This window comes from Agelaius phoeniceus, chromosome 5, assembly GCF_051311805.1.
Source record: "Agelaius phoeniceus isolate bAgePho1 chromosome 5, bAgePho1.hap1, whole genome shotgun sequence".
In the NCBI taxonomy this organism is placed as follows: Eukaryota; Metazoa; Chordata; class Aves; order Passeriformes; family Icteridae; genus Agelaius; species Agelaius phoeniceus.
The window spans coordinates 17,999,259-18,022,586 of NC_135269.1; the positions used below are offsets into that span (position 1 = coordinate 17,999,259).

At 40.3% G+C, this 23,328-nt stretch overlaps 1 protein-coding gene and 1 long non-coding RNA gene across 4 annotated transcripts in view; one reads left to right on the forward strand and one right to left on the reverse strand.

Moving 5' to 3' along the window:
• The window catches only part of NTF3 (neurotrophin 3), a 44,626-nt gene that overhangs the window by 12,174 nt on the left and 9,124 nt on the right, over positions 1-23,328 (forward strand). The window lies entirely within an intron of this gene.
• LOC129120039 (uncharacterized) overlaps positions 17,412-23,328 on the reverse strand; it is a 28,635-nt gene continuing 22,718 nt past the window's right edge. For all 3 annotated transcript variants that reach the window (XR_008534172.2, XR_013182316.1, XR_013182315.1), the window contains one exon: positions 17,412-18,241. This is a non-coding gene — a long non-coding RNA (uncharacterized LOC129120039). The remainder of the gene's footprint in view (positions 18,242-23,328) is intronic.

Below are 23,328 nucleotides of genomic sequence, written 5' to 3' on the forward strand. Positions count from 1 at the left end.
ATTCTTGAACAGCCAGTTGCTAACTCTGGAGATAACTAACTTAACAGAGGCCTAATTCTGACCCCACTTACATGGAAGAATGTAAGCCCCAGGGAATAAGTTCATCTTGAGGGAGTGAAAATTTAGACCAGAGTCAAGACCTGAGAAGTCAACAGAGAAACTATTGCCAATAGCCAGGGGAATGACAGTGGTTCTGTCTGCAAAAAAATTTAGGGTTTTCTTAATGTAGGAACAGTTTTCCAACTGTAAACTAGCAAAGCTTTCTCCTAAATTCTGCTCTGACCTGTCAAAAATTATCTAATCACAGTCTGATACTGTTCTTGCTTGCTTGTTTGCTTCCTTGCTTGTTTTCTCCTCTCTTTTTACAAGAAGGTGTTGGTGTGGTGAGTCCAGCTCTCTCAATTTTTCTATCCATGAAATTCTCATCCAGATGAATTATGTCAGACCAAATCTGAAAAATGAAACTTGGCATCCTACCTTTGATCTGAGGCAAATAATCGTAGGTCATTGCCAGCCTTCCGCAGGAATGTGGTCCAGAGCAAAGGACTTGAAAAGAACCTCAGAGATACTTCTAAAAGCCATAAAATGTTTTAGCAATTTTGGGTTTTCCTCCCTTTTCCTTACTGAAAAGGAACAGATGGGAACAGAAGTAAACTCTGCCATCTGGAAAGACTGAAGGATCAGTATGAAAAGAGCCAGGTGTCAAGTTTGTTCATCACCAGCCCAGTTTTGTCAATTATCAACATCAAAACCTTGTCTCAACAAAGACTGAATTACACTAAGGATGAATGATTTTGCAAAGCCATTTTTTCTGTATCTTTTTGCACCTAATTGTTCAGTTACCTTGAAAACTCCAGTTCTGAACAGAAAAAGGAAAGAGATTAATTTGAAGTTTTACTTCTTATGCCACAGGAAATTGTCTGCCTTGGTCTTTCCTACCTTCCAATCACATTGCAATCTGGATTCCACTTAAAGTACATTAACTCTGTCAAATCCTTTTAAAACTATGCTAAATTGAATTTATATATAGGTAATTTGGACCTTGTTCTTATAACAGTTTGAAATGGAAATGTAGCACCTTTGGATGGGAAATCTGAAGCACAGAAATCATTATAGTAATGTTTGATCTCTGGAGAGTGTCTGAATCACTGAATTTTTTGCTTTAAATATTGGAAATTATAATTTCCATAATGTGTAAATATAATTTATATATATATATATATCTGCACTAACTGTATGCAGAATAAGACTGAAGATGCCTTGCTCTTTCTTTGAGTAGATTTTCTTTTTTTAATTATGTTTTATTTACATTTCATTTATGAGATTTCACAGCACCTTGGTTTTAATCTTATTTATTGGCTATTCTGCTTTGGGGTTTATATTGAGGGACATTTGAGCAAATAATTTCCCATCTGCATATCAAGGAGACTGATAATACAGTACCCAAAAAATACAAATAGGGCACCTGGAGTGATAGAGCAAGGGGAAATGGCTTCACACTGAAAAGGAAAATGTAGGTTGGATATAAGGAAGAAATTGTTCCTTGTGAGGGTGATGAGACCCTGGCACAGGCTGCCCAGAGAAGCTGTGGCTGTCCCATTCCTGGAAGTGTCCAAGGCCAGGTTGGATGGGGCTCTGAGCAAGCTGGGCTAGTGGAAGGTGTCTCTGCCCATGGCAGGGGGGTAGAATGGATCATCTTCAGGGTCCCTTCCCTTCCAATCCAAATAATTCTGTGGTTCTGTGACTCTCATATATATACATACATACAAACATACAGACATATATGTGTGTGTGTGTGTGTGTGTGTGTGTGTGTGTGTGTGTGTGTATAAAGTTGTCCAAGAGTTCCAATCAATTTTTTTTTTCTTCAGACATGGACACAGACTGAGTGTCTTGGTAAATACCCTCAGCCTTCATTTGACATCTTTTGCAGAATTTTGCTTCTTTTTTGCAAAACTTCTTCTTTTTTTGCAAAGTCGTTCCAAAAGCTGGAGCTGCATAAACTGGTACTGTTTTTCCACTCATAATGCAATCCTTGATGCTTCTTTTAAAAGTTGGCTCTGATTGCCTTTTGTCAAATTTTGCCTGTAGTCTTCAATTATCTCCTGTGCCTGCATATTCCTATGAGTTTGTGGTTTGGTAACCTTGTCAGCTGTGATTGTCTTCTGTTTTTCCTCCAAAACATGCAATTTGTTTTGCTTCTGCTGTGCAACTTGGCAATTTTTCCTCTTTTTTATCTCCCTAAATATAAATCAGGAGTTTGAAGTATTCTTTTTTTTTCCTTCAGTTTGATGTCTCTGTACCCCAGCATCATCTGAGTAGATGACGTCCACAAGCTCCTCTGAAAATTCCTGAAAAAGATTTCAATATGTTGTGTAAAAAAAGGTTTCTCCCAAATTTTTTTCATCTTTATATAATGCTGATACCTTTCAAAATTTCTTTACCACTGTCTTTCTCTTCTTCTCCTGATACCATGATAATTAAATAAATCTATGACCTCGGACCAAGCCCCCAAAACCAAGCCCCCAGTTATTGCTGCTTATGTAATTTTTCAATGCATTCCTTATTTTTGTGAGAAGGCAAATTCTTGTTTGAATCCCGTCTGTTTGACTTCAGGAAAGGTTGGGCTCCTTGAGGACCTTTGGCATCTCTATTTTCTCATCATCATCTTTCTTCTCTTCATGCTTTACATATGATCTTCTTTTGCTCATTTTTCTCCTTCTATAATGCACTGTTCCTTGGTGAGGGTTAGACAGAACTACAACAACAACAAAAAAAAGGAATTAAGGGAACCCTGCATTCCTCTTTCAAAAAGACTGAAAGTGAAACCATCCTTAATGGTTAAAATCAAGGTTGGATTTTTTTTTCAAAGTTCTTTTGAGGCACAGAAAAAGAACTATTTTATCAGACTTCTGCTCTGCATCTCCGTCTACTTAATCAGATGATGATTTAACAGTTTTTTTTACTTGCGTTCCCATTTCATGAAAGACTTTTAATACCTCTGACCCTTGCTAAGTTCTCTCCTCGATGTTTGTACAGATTTAGTACAATGTGTCTTCACCTATGAATTCCTTCTTCACAATCAAAACTGTGTCAACATTTCTTCAAACTTGCTTCTTTTGCTCTTGACAATATCTAATTTCCTTGCAATAAAAGTTTTTCTTTATGTAAAAAATAATTATTAAAAACCCCGCAACAAGGAAAAAAGCCCAAACTTTAATCTACAGCCTAAAATGTGAATTTAAAGCAAGTTAAAAGGAAGGGATGTGAAAGATCATCTTGTCCCAACCCTCTACCATGGGCAGGGACACCTTCTGCTATCACAGGTTGCTCAGAGCCCCATCCAGCCTGGCCTGGAACACTGCCAGGGATGGGGCAGCCACAGCTGCTCTGGACAACCTGTGCCAGGGCCTCACCACCCTCACAGGGAAGAATTTTTTTGTAATATCCAGTCTAAACCTGCTCTCTGTCAGTGTGAAGCCATTCCCCCTTGTCCTGTCACTCCAGGCCCTTGTCAAGAGTCTCTCTCCATCTTTCTGGTAGGCTCCTGCAGGTCCTGGAAGGCCACAATGAAGTTACTTCTCCAGGCTGAACAACCCCCAGTTCTAAAGCAATAACCACATGGCTAAAGAATATTTCTGTTCCAAAAAATATTTTCATATCTATTTTCTTATCATACCTAGTTTTTAACATTTATTTAGAAGCAACTGGGAGCCAGACCAGACTGTCTCTATGATGGGGAATTCTGGAAGAGCAGACACATCTTATTTATTTAAAATTTTGTGTCTTCTGATGGTTACTTGCCCTAAAATAATTTGAAGACAACTTTCCTTTCTATTTCAGAAGGAAGATCAATCTGTTGTCCAGTTTAATTTTATTTATTGCATGTTGCAGTGAGGGAAGCACTTTTTCACAGTGTAAACCTGTGATCTTCAGTGCTGACAGCCCAGTTTGTAGAGTCCTTCTACTCAGTGCCTCTGTAAACCCAGCAAACTCAAAGGTTTATAGTTAGGCCTTGATACCGGAAAAGAAATGCAATTATCTGAGTTGCTGATCAGTTCAGCTGTTTCAGAGGGATCAGCAGTCCCTCAGAGTTAAAATCATGCTATTGGAGAAGAGCGGGACCAAAGCTTCCACGCTCCTTCACCCACAACAAGCTGAAACTTGCACTTGCATGGAGCTTTAAGTGAGTAAATTCCTTTCCTCAGCTGGTTGTAGAAGGGTGTGCATCTGAAAAATGCAGCCCTTCTCACTGGGCATGGCTATATAGGGCTTCCCCCCCCCCCCCCCCAAATGTCCTGCGTTTTTATCAGGTGAGAATCTTCAAGTCATGCACAGAAGATACCAGGTGACTGACAGCTAGAGCTCACCACAGAAAAATCCCTTAAAATTCTTTAAAAATAATTGGACCAGCTTTACCATGTGTGTTTGAATTGCCTGGTTGTACTAGGAACAACTCACCAGGATATGTGTTTTCATTTTGAACCCCATTTTGAACCCTTGCTCTGAAAATATCTCGGGGTGGGAATTTGTCAGGCAGTGGTCTGCCTGTGTCACAATGAAATCACACCCAAACCAGTTTGAATGAATGCTCTAAAGAAAATTTCTTGAGCTGTAATTAGTAATGCATTGCTAGAACCCAGGTACTGCATATTTAAATACTCCTCCACTGGCTCTTATTAGTAATACATTGCTAAACCCCAGCACAGCCCTCTGACATCCATTCAGTTGTTTATTCACTCATTCATTCCCTTTTTCTTCTGTTTTGGGGAGCAACTAGATTTCTTTATATTTTTCCATTTATACACTCAGCTCTTGGGGTATACGCTGATTTCCTCCGATGAACAGAACATTTCTGAGGGATTTCAGTTGAAACAAACTTCATTTTTCATGGAGCAGGTGCAAAGTCATGTTTTGGCCTCTGTCTCCAAAGCATCACAATATAAATTTTGTGGACACATTGATACAGACTACCTTTCTATTTACACATAAATTTCTTTTATGTTGACCTATGGAGTTTCAGCTTATAAGTGATGCATCTGCTTAAAACAATAAATAAGTACAATTTGAGAGAATAGAAATATTTTTTCATTAACAAAAAAAAAAAAGAAAACCCACATTTTGCTAGTGGTCAGTCCCCATTTTTGGTTTGCTTTCCATAATCACTCCTTCAAGGTCATGAAGGAATGAGGGAATTTGAAGGGAATTTTGGACTTTGATCTGAGGGTGGTTATTGTAAATTTGTAAAAATAAGTATGGGGACATCTTGGAAGTGGAGGGACTTGGAGAGGATGGGACAAACCCATCCTCTTAGCAGTACAGCCTGACATTTTGGGATATCCAGCCAAGCAAGGAATAAGGTGATCAGGACCAAGCACCAAAAGAGTCACGTGGCAAAACTGCTCCCCTTTTCTAAGAGGGGACCCTGCAGATCTTTGAGGATGCAGTAATCTTTGCTGGCAGCAGCTATTAGGAGCTCCAAGAAGAGGGAAAGGAGGATGAAGGGTTGTGAAAACAGGCTCCAAAGTGTCTTGCTGTGACTCTGACCAAGTGCTTACAACAAACTGTCCAGGAGTAAGTTCCAGCTCAAAAAAAGCAGTCACTCTTTGGGGGTTATTGCATGTCTGCCTGAATGACAAACACACTGGGGTGGTGGCAGGGCTGTCATAATTCACTTAAAACTAGTTCTCAAAGCTGAATTTCACCCTTACAGAGAGCCAGCTTCAAGCTCTTCTTCCTCTTAGGGCCTATTTTTCCAAGAGCTCAGCCTCAGTTCAGCCTATTCCCCAGTCTTGTAACAGAGTGAGCTTCAGACAGAAGGAAAAAGGGGAATGCACTGAATATTTTAATATTTTTGACATATTCATTCAGTTCCCCACACCTTAATGCTCTGCATTGATCCACTGATATCTGGGCCATGTGTGGTGATGCCAGCAGTTTCTAAATTTGTGCAAATACCCATGAAACATGACTTGTTATGCATAGCTTGGCAGTTCAGTGTGGAGAGTCTGCCAAAAGGAGACAGAGCCTTATCAGAAGGAGACAGGAAATTCTCAAGCAAATTTGGAAGTTGACTTTTGAGTTAGGAGTGTTGACAGGCGCAGATCCCTCTGTCTGGCAATTATCAATTCTTCTTCTCTTAACTACAGGCAAAATCCAAGTACCTTGAATTTTGACTGAACAGGAGGTGTGCCCAAGACCTGCTCCTCCAGAGCCATTCTATTTTTGCAGTTCTGGTTCTGACCTCAGTCCAAATGTGCAAGGGTCACATTTCCCTGCTCCAGAGATCTCAGAGCAGCTTCTGTTGCTTATTAAGATTTCCACCCAAACATGGCAGAAGTTTTTAAGCATGTCTGACAAAACTATGGCATTTTCAAAATGTGAATGCAACATTTAATCTGGGTTTAAAACCTTGCCTAGGAAATGTGAGAGGTGCTTCTGCAAGTCAGTAGGTTGATTCCCTGTCAGGTGTGTGTGGGTTTTTTTTCTTTTTCTCAGCCATACATCACTTGGCTCTGCCAAATACCTACATAACTGTGATCAGCTCTCTCCAGGAGAATGCTCATCTCTTTGTTTTAGTGTCTTGTAGGATGGCTTCAGCACCAGACAATACATTCAGACACTGGTAGGAGTAGGATCGGACACAAGGTGAATGACAAATTCTCTTGAAGTGGAAAACTTGCTTGATTTTCCGCTAAATTATTCTGTCCCTATTGGCAGTTTGCTATTTCCACAGACTTGGCTCATAAATATTGGATGTCTGCCTAGCTGGGAAATTGCATTTCCATTTTCAACACCTGCTATGTGCTAGACTTCTATGAGAGCGCTTAGCTGATACTCTGCAAAGAGGGGGAGCTTACAGTTAGTGTTTTTACCTGTTAGTGTTTTTAAAATGTGCTCAATTCTTACCCCAGTTTTACTTTTCCAAGGAAACTCCAGTTTCCTATGAATTATGAAGTATTGGTGAGATTTCTTACCAGATTTTTTGCTGTTCTTACACCAACATATCTCATGCAGACATAGAAGATTCCGTGCTCTTCCCTTATAAACCCAGGCTTGGATATTCCTGACTGATATCTCCCTCCACAAACAGCTTTCGCAGTGTGTTTGTTAAGGAGTGTTTAAGCAGAGGCAATGTTTGTATTTCATGGCACCGTATGTATAGAGGCCACAGAGAATTCAGCAGCTCCACTGAGGTGTTGTGCAAACAGAGGATATTTATGATAATTGTAATTATACACGGTTGCATAGAATTATTCAGGGAAGCTCGGAAACCATCGTTGCATATTTTGTTTACCAGATCTCAATAACTATTTTAGTTAGATAGACAGGCTCAGGGCTAAATGCATTCCCTGACAGGCAGGCAAACCTAGATTTCTGCCTGTACATAGCACGGGTACAGAATCAGTGTCATATTCTGGGTTTTTCTTACACAATGAGCCATAAGTAAGCAGAAGAAGGGAAAAAGTTTAGGAAAAAGCTTAAGTCAGTTGTTTTGGTGGTAGGTTTTGGGGATTTTTTAATATCTGTTACCTTTTGCTGAGTGAGTTTGCAAGGACAATGGATTCAGAAATAGGCATTAACGCAAAACTTGAAATAACATATCACAGTGTTTCTCTGCAAGTTTTGTCATCTATTGACCATAAATTTGCAAGTATATTTTTGTACATGAAGCACACTTCCCTCTCCTCCTGCAGCAGCCCTGGGAATCTCATAGAGTAAAAGATTCAGTCAAGAAAATCACACAGAATCATAAATTAAGAGATCACCATTTTCCTATTCAAAAACTCTTCCCTGTAAATAAATGTCTGTTTATCCTGTCCTCAGCAGCCTCTAGTGATGAAAACTGCATGTTTTCTAAGCAACCTGTTGCTGTTAGAAGGACACCCTCTGCCTGCCTGGTTCTTCAGCCAAGCAGTTCTTATCTCACTGCACTGTCATGTTAAGAGAGACAAAAATCTGTTCTGGCCACTTGAGATCATGGGGTTTTGGCTCATATCTTAATTTTCTCCTCACAAAACCATCACTTAGAAATCGAGGTACAAGTGCAGGTCTCATTCTGTAGCAAGCCTATATTAGTAACAGGATTTTACTGGAAAATTAAGACATGTTTGCTGAACAGGTCATTGAGGGTTTCCTGAATCTTAGGATCTCTTACTTTCAGTTCCACCATTCAGCTTCTTCCTCAGGTTGAAGCATTTGTGGTCCCTCTCCATTTTTTCCATTTTTGGTAGTGCTGGAACCAACAGCACCATGCAAAGCCTCATCTGCTGCTTCTTACAACTGCATCATGTAGGCAAGGTTCCTCCTCCATCTGGTACAACCATGAGAAATAGAAGGATAGAGTTCAAATGACTGATGAGCAAAGTGGCAGGAGATTCTTGTACTTGATGCATTTGTTGCTATAGCCTTCTAGTATGGGTTTAGCTTACAGCTGGCGGAAGAATAAAGATGAAAATGCAATTTCCTGCCTCTCATTCTGAGTGGAATACACCTGGGAGTGAACAGGACTAGGGAACACAATTGTCTGGAGTCCCTGAAATGGAGGCTGGGTGTTACATGAATTTTGCTGCTTTTCATAGGAGCACATTTATCTGCTGTGTTCTTTCCTCTGGGCTCTGCTAAAGGTTATCGCTATCCTAGCTTTTATGCTAGTTTCAGCATAAAATCATTATTCAGCAGAGATATGGAACTGAACCTTTCCTTGAAATGTCAGCATATTTACTGTCTTGCATGACATATATATATATATCATTACTGGATGTTGATAAGAACAAACAAGAAGGAAAGATTTAACAAACAAGCATTATACTTAGCATGTGATTTATAGGCTTAAAATGGAGTCCATATGCTAGTGATGGGAGCCTTGTGAGCTGCATGTGCAATATTGTGCTCTGCATCAGCACTTAAAAATGAAAAATTAAACATCGGCTCCATTTACTTGGGCTACAATGAATATCTTCAGTGCTTTATGAATTACTGAGGTGTGCTTACATGCCAAACTAAAAGCAAGCTAAAAAAAAAAATCAAAAAACCAAAGACCTGCAAGAAAACTCCTCTCTCCACTTGACAAGACTTTTTGAGTCAGAGACCAACATGTGCTTATGCCATTACAGTCTGGAGAAGGCACAACAGAGCATTGCAGAGTACATGAAAATTAATTCACTAGGAAAGTCCTTTGCAGGCCATTCCTGGAAGGCAAAGAAAGTGATCTCCATGTTCAGCCCTCTCCAAATGAATCACCCAGCAGCATTTCAGAGGGTTAAGTGGTCTCAGAAGGAGGTGGAACCAATGGAAAAACTTTCCAGTGTCAGAATTTCATCTGTGACAGCTCAAACTGGGGATTTAACACATAGTAGGACTGAAGGAGAGGAGTGGAGAGTCTTCATACAAAAGGAAAGCACAGAGAGAACCTGCCTTCAGAGAAAGCAAAAAGTACTATTTCTTTTCTGCCAGTCTGAAAGCAAAGACACTAGAACTCTGTAGATCAATTCAGATGAAGTTAGTGAAGAGACTCCCAAGTATATTGGTGGATTTTGGGGTTATACTGAACTTTTGATGTTTCATGGACAGGCTGCTGGCATGTGGGTCAGAGGGATCAGGTCCTGTCCATCTTATTCCAGAAATTAGGCAAATGGTTGATGACAGACCTAGGGGTTCATATTAAAAAAAATAGGTCACGTCAAAAAAAAAAAAAAAAAAAAAAAAAATAGGTAGGCTTTTGGGATGCTGACAATTTCCTTGCTCTCTCCCCTTTCCAAGGCCTGTGAACTGGCAGGCAGGCTCAAAGCAAGGTAAAATGTTGAGGCAGATAGGAATCAAGAACAAGCTATGCTGGCTAGTGCTTGGGGAGACAAGAAGCATCACTGAGATGGAGTGTTTACAGAAAAAATCCCACAGCTCATATTTGTATTATGCATTTATAAATTCCTGGAACTCAATTTTATAGGGCTTTTGATTAATGGCTGTGCTGCAATTCAGCTCCAAGCCTATTGAACTTACTGTACTGGAACTGAGCAAGACGTGCACAAGCCAAATATGAGCACTACTACTGGACTGTGATTTAAAGATGGCTATTTGCTCAAAGGCATTGCCGGGGTGGCTCTGCTTATTGTACACGTAGAGATCAAAGTCAAAGCAGGGCCCCTCAGCAGCCTTCTTAAAATCAGAGTCAGGGATGTGGTTGTCTCAGATACCTCCACAGTAGAAGAGCTGAAGAACAATGAAAAATGCTTGTGATTTCCCCAACACCTTTACAGCAAAGCAGGTGCAGAGGTTGTTGATGCATGGATTATGCAGTAATCAGCAGATTTATCTCTGCTGATTAATGCAGAGCTTGTTGATATATGGATGGATTCTTCTAATTATATATTTATGTCACTTTCATCACAGTATCTTCTAGGAGCATGGCCAAGTACTTCATTTCCTTGTGCTGGTCATGCATGCCAAGTGTTCCCACAGTGTGGTATTTGACATTAGTGCTGTTTCTCCCACACTTCAAAGAAGACATCTGTGGTTATGGCTGGCAAATGCCAACTTAATTGTTGATTATCATGGTAATGTAGTCAAAGCAGTCTCATTCTGCTGAGGTGGGAGTCACTTCATTAAATACAATCCTTATGGCTATTAGGGTTTGTGAGGCAAAACGGGATGCCTCTAATTTATTGGTGTGCCAACTGGAGTCAAATGAAGGCAATGTGAAAAAACAACAACAACAACAAAAAACCCCACCTAAAACTGGATGAGAAACCTGAAGATTTGCCAGCATAGAGAGAAACTTCTACAGACCACAGCATGGCCTGTGGTCTTTCCAGACAGTTCAGCTTTCAACTGCAAGGTGGCATCAGTTTAGAAGGTGAAATATCAATTTAATCCCAGAGCTGGGATGTGGGAACAGAATTCTTGGCATATTTCACCCAGCCTCCTCAAATCACTTCTAGCAGGAAATAAAACAAAAGATTTATAATCATTGTTGATAATGCAAATCTTTAGAAATATGAGGTGACCTTTGAAAACATAGGATCCAGGCAATTAAATCTATTCCACCTCTCTTCTTTCTGAGTGTAGCATAAGTTTGAAGCTCCATGTCTCTTCTTCCATGCACTGTATAACAACAACAACAAAAAGGAGCCCACTCACCCCAACACACAGAGTAAATCCTGGAAAACTGAATTTTCAGGTAAAATTAATACTGGAAAATTGTTTCTAAGGAAGAGTTTCTGCTCTAGGGATTTGGCTTTGTGTTTATAAAAACAAGAAACAGTTGCAATGATGCTGGCTTACTAAACAGTCCCAAACCAAAGAAAAATATTAGGAGGTATAAAGTCACTGAAATTAATTTAATTACACTTATGCAGTGTAATTGGCTTAATATGAAGACAAACTTAGTCTGATTTTAATGAAATTGTCACTAGTTCTTATGACTTGCACTCAGATGAACGTCCTTTATTTTTAAATATAAGTATTATACATAGGTAATTATAATTACCTATGTATAATACTCATATTTAACAATAAAGGCAGAATTACATCCATTTTTTTAATTGGGTTCCTTCATTACTCATCCTCAATTAACTTCATTTTTTCTTAGCTCTTCCTATTTTATTCAAGCTTTGCAAAGCATAGTGGTTATGATTTCCTACTCAAGGCAGTATTTTGAAAGATAAACTGTGTGGAGCAACTCACATGTTTCCTTTCAAAGAAAACTTTAATTCATGTCTGTTGAAGTCCTTGCTTCCAGATGGTTCAAATATAAAGTAGCGTTTTTCTTGCCGTGCCACACTGTGATGGTTCAGTCATAACCAGGGGCTGTCAAGCAAATGGGACCCTGATATGTTATTTCAGAGGTCCCTGCTGCACGATAAGTGCCAAGTGGGTCAGCCACCAGTCAGACACTGCAGCAGACAGTCAAGCTCCAATAGGAGTGATAGAAAATCATAAAGTTGCCATTTTCATGGGAGAATTCTGGTTAAAAAAAATATAAAAAATTACAATCCCAGTACATTAACCATGGAGGGAAAAAAAAAAGAGGTGATTTAACGAGGAAAGGAAAAGATGTTGAAAGTGTGTTGAAAGTGTGTTCATATATCTACAGACTGTCAAGATTTTGGATTCATACACATTCTCAGGCTTTCAAAGCAGGAATGATTTGAAGTTGCCTATTTGAAAATACCAGAAGTTAGAGGTTTAGCCTGAGGAGGCAGAAGACCATTCACATTGGACAGTTCAGGTTCACAAACTGATGATCTGTGCCACCTTGAATGCCACATCTGGGCGTATTGGGGAGCAAAAGGTGGAAGAGGCACAAGTAATCTCATTCCTCACCTCCCAGAATTTAGGCGTCCTTGACACAGCGTTGAGATGAATGATGTGAAGAGATGAGAGCCCCCCTGTTTAGTCTCACTGTGGGTTTGGTGGGTTTGGGGGATAAATTTCAGTCTCCAGTATATTAACATTTGGTATTACTGAAAACATGAAGGATTACGGAATGCCAGAGGGATTGTGTATTTTCATCCTGACTCATTAAGTAATTCTGAGTAAGCATTCCCAAAGGGTTCCCCAGTGTTTCTCACAGCTTTATCAGTCTAATTCCATATCTCCAAAAAGAGACAGACAGACAGACAGACTCCCACTAACTTCTCATGGAGCTGGACTGGTCCTGAAATGTGCTGCATGCAGGATAGATAGCTGTTTGCTTAGAAGCATGAAAATAGCTGAAATCATATTGAGAAAGTGCATGGAGGCTCATTAATTGGAATTATTTTTGTCTGAGTAGTATTCATTTGATTGTTCATGTTTCCGGTTGTCAGATTACAAACCAGTGATGAATAGAAAAGTCATAAAAGATTGAGAAAAACACAGGATCACAGGCTCTGATTATGTCATGCAACCTGTGTGACGGGAGAACTAGGATATTCTGCTTTTGGGATCAGTGAAACTATGACTACTTAACACTTTTCATACTAATAATTTACTTCTCTATGTCCATTTTTAGGGTGATAAGTTTCTTTTTCACTGACATACTTTAGGAACAAGATACAATTTTCATGCTTTCCTGTGTGAGTTTTTGTGAAAAAGGGAGGAGAGGACTTGCTGAAACATTGCAGTGATTCCATCCCTAACCAAGGGACTTTTTTTTTTGCAGAACAAAATTATCAGCAAAAGGTAATTCTACATAGACTGCATGTGCTAAACCCCTTAGTGTTCCAATTTATCTCTGCAGGGAATAAAAAACTGGATTCTCTTCTTTATCAATCCCACATTCTGGGGAAGCTGCATCTTTGACAAACTATGTAGGAGCAGGACTTTTCCAGCTGGTAGATGCACTCATCCTATTAATATTCCTCAAATACCTATCCTGTCTAAAAATGTTGAATTATTTTCTAAAGCCATCAAAGAAAGAGGGCTTTAAAGTCATTGTCACTTCCCAGAGTGTTATAGAGTTCTTTGGTTATTCATTCTGAAAGCTGCAAAGGCAGCAAAGCATCTTTGTCAACTGAGGAGGTGAGTGCTTCTATCAGAGTTCAGAAATCCTTCCCATCATACTGGTTTTCCCCCTTTTTTTTCTGGAGGGCATGATTCACTGAAAGGAACTGAACATATTTATGTTCTTTCTTGAACTAAGATCTCATCTGAGTCATCGCTGTGAGGTTTTACATGTAGGAGGGGGAGATCCACAAAAAAACTTCACTACTATGATCACCCCAAATGTTTTCACACTGATAACAGAGGGAGCCAGCACACAAGGTTTCTATGGTTACTCATGCCCATGTAAACACTTCCAGGGAGTTCAGAGGGTCACTTTTTTTTTTAACTGAAATTGCTTCTGTGTGGCCTTATGTAAAAACAAATAAGGAGCTGGAATCAAAAATTAGTGTCTGGATAAATTTTATTAGCAAAATCAGTGTTATGGTTTACAAAGACAAGGCAAAATATGTGAAAACCAGGTTAGATAGGGCTCTGAGAAACCTGGGATTGTGGAAGGTGTCCCTGCCCATGGCAGTTTGGAATGAGATGATCTAAAGGTGCCTTCCAACCCAGGAAGTTCTGTGGTTCTGTGGTACTATGATCTACTAAAACATCAGCAAAACACACTGTTATAATCCTCCTGGAGGTGAAGGCTGAGTGGGTGCACACCTTTCTCAAGCACTGTTCAAGCTACCCACAGACCACTGATAACTGCATCAATCATGAGTCTCCTGGGAGACTCATGTCTCTGTCTGTGTCTCATAGCACCACTTGCAGCTATGTTCATGCAAACTTTTATTACAGATATTCTGCAGCTAGGGAAATAATGGCCAGCAAAAACTTTGTTTTCTCTAGTTTTTGTTTTTAGTTGTTGTAACACAGATGAGTGAATTGTGCAGTTGAGACAAATATCTGAATATATTTTTGCCCATACTTGAATATGTCTAGGGAATTTTGGATACAGAGCTATCTTCATCTCCCACAGCAGCTCCCACCACAAATATAACCTCTCAGTTTCTAAAGTAATTACAGTATCTCAGTAGTATCATTTGGATTAATTACTTTCATTCCCATTTCACAGGTAGAAAAGTAGCTTTAAAAAGCAGCATTCTTCTTTTACCTCAGAACCACTAAATGCATTCTAGTTACAAAATAAACAAATCTTTCATCTGTGCTAGTGAATCAACTTCAGCAAACATACCTCAGACTAAAATGAACATGTTTTGTCTTTACTGGTGCAACATGTAGCAGCTTCATGTTCATCAGTGATGCTGCAGGACCAAAAAAAAAAGTTAATTTTAGCAGCATAAACAAGTCATTAATGTTTTTCCCAAACTTATACAGGCAATTCCCAGGGGAGTGAGGAGCTGAACATAGGTTAGTGACTTAACCACTGGACACTCCTTTCTGACTAGCTGACCTCTGAGGAGGTATCCTGCAAAATTTCCGAGAATTATCAGCTTTTTCTTGGTCTCAGCAGGACTCGAAGTCCTGAGCACTTGGAATTCCACAAACACAATCTGCACGATGATGAAGCCTAGTTATGACAAGACCATGGGTGTGGGCAACATTTTTATAAATGCATTTGAAAAGCACAATTTTAAATGTATTGTACCTCATTCACTTAGTTATGGTATATTTTTAATTACTATTGCAATAACATCTGGAAGCCTCGCTCAGGATCTGGCCTCACTGCACCCAAACTGTGTGAGACACAACTTTTCTGTGTTGTAGCAAACAAGACCCTGCAGAATTCCTCATGTAAGGGGAGAGGAAATGGGGACATGATTCTGGCATCTGGGGCTGGCAGGCAAGCAGGATGCTGTGGGATTGTCCAATGGGTATGTGTCCAGCCAGGAAAAGGGCCACAGCATAAGGCTGAAAACAAAACCCTCTCCCAAGTCTGCTTTCACACACAGCCCCAGGAAGTGAAGCCAGCCAGCTGCAGGGCAGGCACATGAAACTTTTGCTCTGCAGCGTCAGTTCATCCAGCCTGCAGGTTCTCCGAGCAGGAGGTGCTGGATAAGGGCAGGAGGGTTGGCCTTCCCTGCCAGGGAAAGATGGGAGCATCACTTAGTGCTCGACATCCGATAGCGCTCGTGTCCTGGAATGAAGGAAGGCATCAGTCTCCCTCCCAAAGAGATCAGAATCCAAGAGACGAGAGGGAACACCCAGCTTAAGAAAACAGGGCCAGGGAGGGGCAAGGCTGAGGAGAGGAGGGAGTGAATTTCTGGATGGAGATGGGAACTTGATTCCCAGATATGCCCTCAGGCAGTCTATACCAGCAAACACAGCAGTAAGCTGTACTTGTAAATATATATTTTCACTTAAACTGTAAATAGTGATGACAGCTGGGAGAAGAGCAAAGATGGGTAGGAGGGAGGAGAAGAGAGATTTTTTTTTTAATTTCTCATGAAGAAATAAAGTTGCCAATCTTAGAACTGGTGAAAATGTGTACTGGCATCAAACCAAAACTCATCTCCTGAATGACACATGCTGACAATCAAGGTTCATTGTTTTTTCACCTAATGAGATCATTTCACAAAGCATTGGAGTATTTTCAGGTTAGGGCCAGATCCTCACAGTGATACAAACCAGTGGGATGACTCAGGGCTGCTAAACTACAGAAGATCTGGCCTTCTAGGCAAAATTCTAGGCAAAAGATGCCTGGATCATCATAGAAAATGGACTTTCAAGGCCTTTAAATCTTTGTTCCTCAGATCCTGTGGATATTGTTAGATCTTACAATTCTACTGTAATTATATTATCCTTCAAGTCATGGACTTCCTAGAGAAATCATAATGAAATTCTCACTTGGTAGTAAACACACTGTACATCCCAGCCTTCTCAAATTCCTGAAAAGGTTTGGATCAGAAAAATAGAATCAATTAAATTCAAACCATTGGAAGGAAGGCCTGTTCACTGTAAACAATTAAACAATTTGTCCTTCTAAACATATTTTTGATTGTTTATTTGTTTTAAAGTTCAAGTCAAATAAGCTGTTTTGATCTGTAGAACTGAAGCCAAAATATTTTCAGATGGTCAATTTGTAAACTTTTTGACATTGACTCATGTTTTTTCTTGCCAGATTCATGGCTTTTATCTCTTTGAGACTCCCTTGGCTTCTGAGAGACTTCCTTGGCTTCTGAGTGCCAATTTTAAATAGTGGCTCAAACCCCAGTTAGATTCTTGGTACCTGAGACAAGCTCCAGTGATTTAAAGCATTTTCAAAAAATTCTAGTACAAGTAACACTAATTTCTTCTATACAATTCAAACAACACCATCTCAACTTTGCAGGGCTCTAAGAGAAAAATCTATAGTAGAGATGTAAACCTCAATTGCTCTCTGATATTTTGACTCAATTTCCTGCATTCAAAGCCTGTCCTGCTTTGCCCACCTGAGCTAAAGTGTTCAGGGACTTCTCTGGACTAAGAAAGTACCTGCTAAACAACATGTGAATCAGGGGAAACTATGTTTTGCAACTCTTCTTTCTTCTGTTTTGCAGAGATGGCAGAGAGGAATGAACATCTTAGTATAGCTGCTCTTGGTGGAGGAGACACCAGGGGAAACTGGGGCTGTGGCAGAGGGAATAAAGGAATGAAACTGTTGTGGTCTGCACAGAGCAGAAGGCTCCAACAAAGATATGGGGCAAAATCCAGGAGTGTTTCTGCATGTCTCCATAGCCCATCTCACCTAATTCCCAGCAATTTTTGTAATATGTGAGTCTGATAGGGTGATACAGCCCATGTGTCTTTCTCTTAGTCCCTCCTAATTAACTTTTAACTTGGCCCCTGCTGAGAGAGGATCTCAAGGTGTTTCACCAGATGGCCAGAGAGAAAGGACAGAAGAGCTATTCCACCTGAGGGAAGTCCAGGCAAGGGAGAGTGTGGGGGTACCAGTCATCAGTTTTTCTGGGTCTGGATTGAAGGCACTTGAGACAGTAGTTTATGTTTGGACTCAGGTGTTTATTATTTCTTATTAGTACAACAGTCTCATTACTGTGAGTTCGGTAGCTTTTCATTAGAAGGTACAAAATGGCCAACAATCTCTTGTTACAAGGTCATTTAAAACTAAACTATCCAATTAAGAACTGACACCTAGATTATTTTCCTTTTTAACCCAATAACTGATCCCAAAGACTTTTCTTCACACTTACAAAATGCCACCCAATCCCATGAAGAAGAAGGAAGAAGCATGAAGAAGAAACCCAGGATGAGAGCCTGTGCCCTCCATCTTGCTTCCATCCACAACATATTAAAAATCCCAAAACCTAAATTTCTCACCAAGTGATACACCTACACTATAATCTTTTATATAATCTATTTCACACTTTTGTGGATTCTAGTCTGTCTTGAAGTCTAGGAAACTTTCTCCATGAATGAGGGTCAAAGTCAGTGCTCCCCTGGCACCCCAGAGCAGACAGAGAAATATTCCCGGTGCCCTGGGTTTCCACAGGAGAGAATTCTGGAGCCATCGGTATCAGGCAATCCACACAGCGTAACAATTTAAGAACATCCAAACTGCTGCGGAAGTTTTGGCTGCAATTTGATTTTTTAGGAAACCAAAGAACCTAACTGCAAATCACAACACAAAACAAAATTCATTTTTGGTACTACTCAATGAAGTGCGCTGCTGCAGGAACCAGCAGGTCCAAACCTAGAAGCTTCTCTGGCCTCTGTTTGCATTGACTTCTTCCAGTCCAGCCCTGTCACGCCACAGGCCTCCTGTGCACCTCAGGCAGGTCAGCTCCTCTTTTTTGCAGAAAGATTTTCACCTGCAAAATAGGAATCGCTGGAGCACCATTCAGCCTGGTGGGAATACCATGACAGTAAATACTCTAAAAATACCAAATCACAAGTTTCCTGAAACTGAGGAGAGCAAAAGGGCTTGTCTAGAGCCACAATTCAGGCAGTTGTCTCTGCCTAAAAAGCTCTAATGGGATGACAGGACATGACAAAAAAAAAAAAGGATTTCACCGCCACCAGAGCCATGCCCTTTCTCAAGCATAAGCTGTACAACACAAGGACTTTGAAGCAGCACATCTGTATTCGTGGTGCACAGGCAAACCTCTGTCTGACAGAGATTTTGATTTAAAAAACAACATGAAAAACAGTAGTATAGATCTGGCCTGGGCCTATGTCATGTTTGCCAGGTTGAGTCCACCCAGAAACAACCAGAGGCACAATCAGGTACAGGTAGATGGAGCTGCCTTCCACAAGCAGAGACATTGAGAGAGTGAAGATCCATGCCACACTGAACTGTGTCTCCAAGTGCCATATCCACATGTATTTTTGTGTCTCCAAGTGGCCATATCCACATGTATTTTGGACATTTCCAGGGATGGTGATTCTACTACTTCCCTGGGTAATCTGTTCCAATGCTTTACAACCCTTTTTGTGGAGAATTTTTTCCTAATATTGCAGTCCCTGACTGATTCTGCTTTACACCAGTGCCTCTGATACAGGCTCAGTTAAAATTTCATGGCTGAGCTGGTGCAACTTGTCTATGTGATCGTTTTTAAAATGGTTTGATTTTTCTTTCCCCACCAGGAGAACAAAGAGAAACTGAACTGAGAGCAAGCAGATTAATCCACTGAAAAGATATTGTGTCAGGGTTATGGTTTGGAATATTTGAAGAATGTGAATATTGATAGAACAGAATCAGAAAGAGAGGCGGCCCTTCTTTTGTCACTTGTGCTTAGTTTGCACACGTTTTACTTTATCAGCTGCAGTGGAGTTTTTCCCAGTCTAAACCAGTGTTAGAGAAAGAGGTGAGGCACAGGAACACCAAGAGTGAGAATTTTTGTATTAGTGAACTGAACACTCTGGACCATGTTTAAGCATATACATTACATACACAGAAAAATGATGGGAAAGCATGAAGAAAAAAAACACTTGTGAAGATGCTAAATGCAATTTATTCAAAGAAATAAGATCAAAAGAAGTGTTTGAGCAGGAAAAAAATTATGCTGTATGCAAAGTAAAAAAAAAAAAAAAACAACAAAAAACCAGCAAAAACAAATCCTCCTTGGCATTTACTCCAGAGAATACCAGAAAAACAAGATGATAATTAAGCTTCTGTGTTGCATTACTTTAAAAATTCACTTGAATGAAAGCAAGCAGTACAATAATGAACTGAGACACAGAGCACTGTTCAATTAGAGGTTGAATTTAAGGGAGTTTATAAGAGCAACACTTAACAAAGAACAACTTGGTTGAGCTTATTGTTATGGAAAAGGGGGAAAAAAGTTGTGGTGTGTTAAACGGCATTTATAAAATTGGAGGGTCTGATCAAACTGATCCAGATTAGTCCTCCACAGCCATAAGACTTTAAAATTAGGTCAGGGGGATGAAAGGAGAGCTGAGTCTGAACTGTTTAGTACAAAGGCAATGTGACATATGGAACACGTTACAGCTCAAGAAGAGAGCATCAATGTTTTCAGGAAAGAAAATGACAGGGCACTCCATAAGGAAATTTACAACCATGGAAGCTTCAAAAGGAATACAATTCCTATTTATTTGAGTATTTGTTTAGGGGAGTCAAGCACTGCCTGTGCTCCAAAGTATAAGCATTATTTATTCTTCTTTCCACCTTCCTAACGATGGTGTTTGTGGGGTTTGGTTTGTTCCATTTTCATTGGGCTGCAATTTTGCCTTCCCAGAACACAAAGGACAAGGAGCTACTAACATTTTAAGGGCTATGTTCTTTAGGTTCAATAGTAATGGCTTTAAAACCTTCTTTTTCTGCATTTTCTGCTTTTACAAGGAGTTTAATAAGTGAAGACTTCAGTACAAAACAGTCCTTGAACAAGTTGTTCCTCAGCCTCCCTGCTAGGTATTTCAGATTCTATCTCCTGAAGGAAAATACTGAACACTAATACAGAACTTCAATTTCAAATAATGAACCTTACTGTAGCCTGAAAATTTCTCTTCAGTTAGAAACAAATTAAAGAAAATTGAGAGGTCATTCATTGTCTTTACACCATGTATAAAACTCTCATTTTCACTGACAAAAATTGAACGCTAGGAGGAAGGCAATGAAGCCACAATACATTTTTGTGGAGTGATACCTGCATTAAAGACATTTTTTCTGTTAGAATGTAGATGAACTAGTCTCCTTTCTTGCAGTAATGCTGGTTTTTTCTTCCACATAGCTGTAGACCAGCACAACCAGCTTCAGTCTAAGCTCAGTATTATTCCCAAATGTAAGGAAAAGGAAATAATTTGGTGAACTGCTGATCTTAGCTTCAACTTGGTGATAGAACACAGAAAAGAGGACAAGAAGATCATTTTGTTTTACCAGCTTGATGTTCGGGTATTTGTATATTCCATTTTTCAATATTGTTAGAGACCGGCCACTGAAAGATCTTCCAAAAACAGTCACACTTTCTTCAGGTAAATCTGAAGCAGCACCACACAAGTCTGCAGAGTTATTTTAAGTCTAAAGAGTATTTTAAGTCTATGCAAGCAACTTTTAAGCAGAAGACACAGCATTGTTTCTTAAATTCCTCCAGTTTATTTGGAATCATGCTGATTGTGAGCATTAACACCTGACCCATTCCCTATTGGGTTTCCTCATAACAGCTTACCATTACTGACATTAGCTGAAGAGAAAACCAAGCCAGCTCAGACTTTATGCCAGATTATGACCTCAGTTTTATGCAACTCAGTCTGCCATCGCCTGTTTTCTGTGTGACCAAAAGCAGAGTTTGGCCTCAAGCTTTAGTTTTTAAGAGTTGCATATACACAACTGTCTCCAAGCATAATACCATTCAATAATTTAAAATGGGAATAAATATCCTTTTCAATTTTCCCTAATTTCTAGCAGTCTAAAAATACATGTCTTATCTTTAACTGGGTAACTCTAGCAAAGTATTTTGCTTGTAAACCTAACTTCTGCCCATGCTCTTGAGTTCCATGGTCCAGACAGTCTGAAACCCCCAGGCTCGACCTGCCAGGTTCTCTTCTGCTTTCTACTAATCTTATCTCAATCAAAGCCCTCCTGGAGGTTTGACATCCCAAACTGTGCCTTCATATAAATGCAGACAAGAAGGAGGCCTTCATGACACTGTCAAGGAAGAAATTTCTGAGGTTTGAGGTGCTCTCAGCCCAGAGATGTTGGTGTAGGGTGAGATGATGGGAGCACAGGACAGAAAAGAAGCTTGTGTGTGGTTTTGTCTTTTCCTAGGAGGGCACAGGAGATATCTCCTGAATATGTGTAGGCTTCCCTTCACCTCCAGCCATAGGAAAAGCTGCTTTACATCAAAAAGGCCCATTACTCCTGCATGCAGCTCAGCAAAGCTCTTTGTGTTCTCACTGTCAAAAAGGCCTGAGAACTTTTTATCCCCTTTACATGCAGTTATCCCAAGACATTGACTGACCTCTCACCTTTTGTAAAAAGTTCTCCCATATGTTTGCCTCCCCAAAGTTCCTAAGGATGTGATTGCTTTGTTTTGTTTTTGCAGTGGGCTCCTTTCCATATTTTCTAGTAACAGACTGCGAGCAGGTTAGGAAGGTCCTTCAGAGGACTTACAGATTATGCTCCCCAGTTTTCCAGCATTAGTAATATCCTATCTCATTTGAACACAGGCCTTTACCTCAGAATTTGCACAGGATACTCTTGCTACTCATCACATGTTGCCAGAGCTGGTACCTCGTCAGGAATATAAAAAGGAGGGAGGATTGTCCCCCCCCGCTTCCCTAGCTTTTCTCCCATGCCTGTTCAAGCTCAGCTTGCTCAGAACAACTCCTCCTGCAGCCAGAGGAGCAGGGACTGCTCACCCAATACTCCCTGCTGAGAGGAAGTGGGTGGAGAGGGGATACTGAGATGACAGAAGTGCAGAGAGCCCAAGCTTCACCCCACTCCACTTCCTTGCTCGCCAAAAGAGCTGGCTGGGAGCATGGGAGAGTAAACTGCTCCATGGGGAAAAAAAAATTTAAAAAAAAATAAAAAAAGGAAAAAAGGAAAAAAATGAGGATGAAGTAATTGACTTTTGTAGCAGAGCAAAGGGAATGCAAGCAGTGGTGGAGGGAAGATAGGGAGGAACTGTGACTGACTCACAATATATTCAGTTCCCCGCTCCTGGGGAGATGCAGCTGTGCATCTCCCCTCATTTAGGCTGTAAAGTTACACCATCGTCCAAAGTAAGCATCCCTAATTCTCCTACTTCCTGAAGCACAACAGTGTTTGGCTCCTTTTTAATCAGGGATTTCTACTGTGCAAATTGAAGTCTAGGACCAGGCTTTTCCTATGTGCAGAATTAAAAATCCTTCCATTGATTGTTTTGTCAGTTCCTGGGGAAAACTACTGAACTGTTACAGCCGATTTACATTGGCCTGATCTTTTTTTAAAGCTCATTCCAAGTTATTCTTAATTCCTCAAGACACCTGAGATGTTGTGCATGAGCCAGCCACGGACACATTTGGCAATGCTTTCCACATCTTTTTCCTTCCCTCTGCTTGCTTCCCAGTTACTTCTGGTCTCACTCAAGTAAGGACTGTTTCCCTTTTCTACCACTTCAGTAGAAGAAATAATGGCATGGAATTACTTCTGATTTTGGCCAGCTTTGGTTAAGGCCAGCAGAGTGTGGGGAAGAAGCTGAAGGAAGAAGCTAATCCAGTGCGTAGAACTAACCTAGGCCAGCCCAGACCTCACGAGAGGAAGGTCTGAAGGCCCACTCTCCCATTTTCTTCCCATGTGAGCTTTGGCTTGCATAACTTAAGAAAAGTCATACAACCTACCTGGGTTTCACTATCCAAACTGTAAAACAGCCCTCTCTTACCTTCTGTTAGCAGGGGAGTTGGAACTAGATGATCCCTGAGTTCCCTTCCAACCCAAACCATTCCATGACTGTGATTCTGT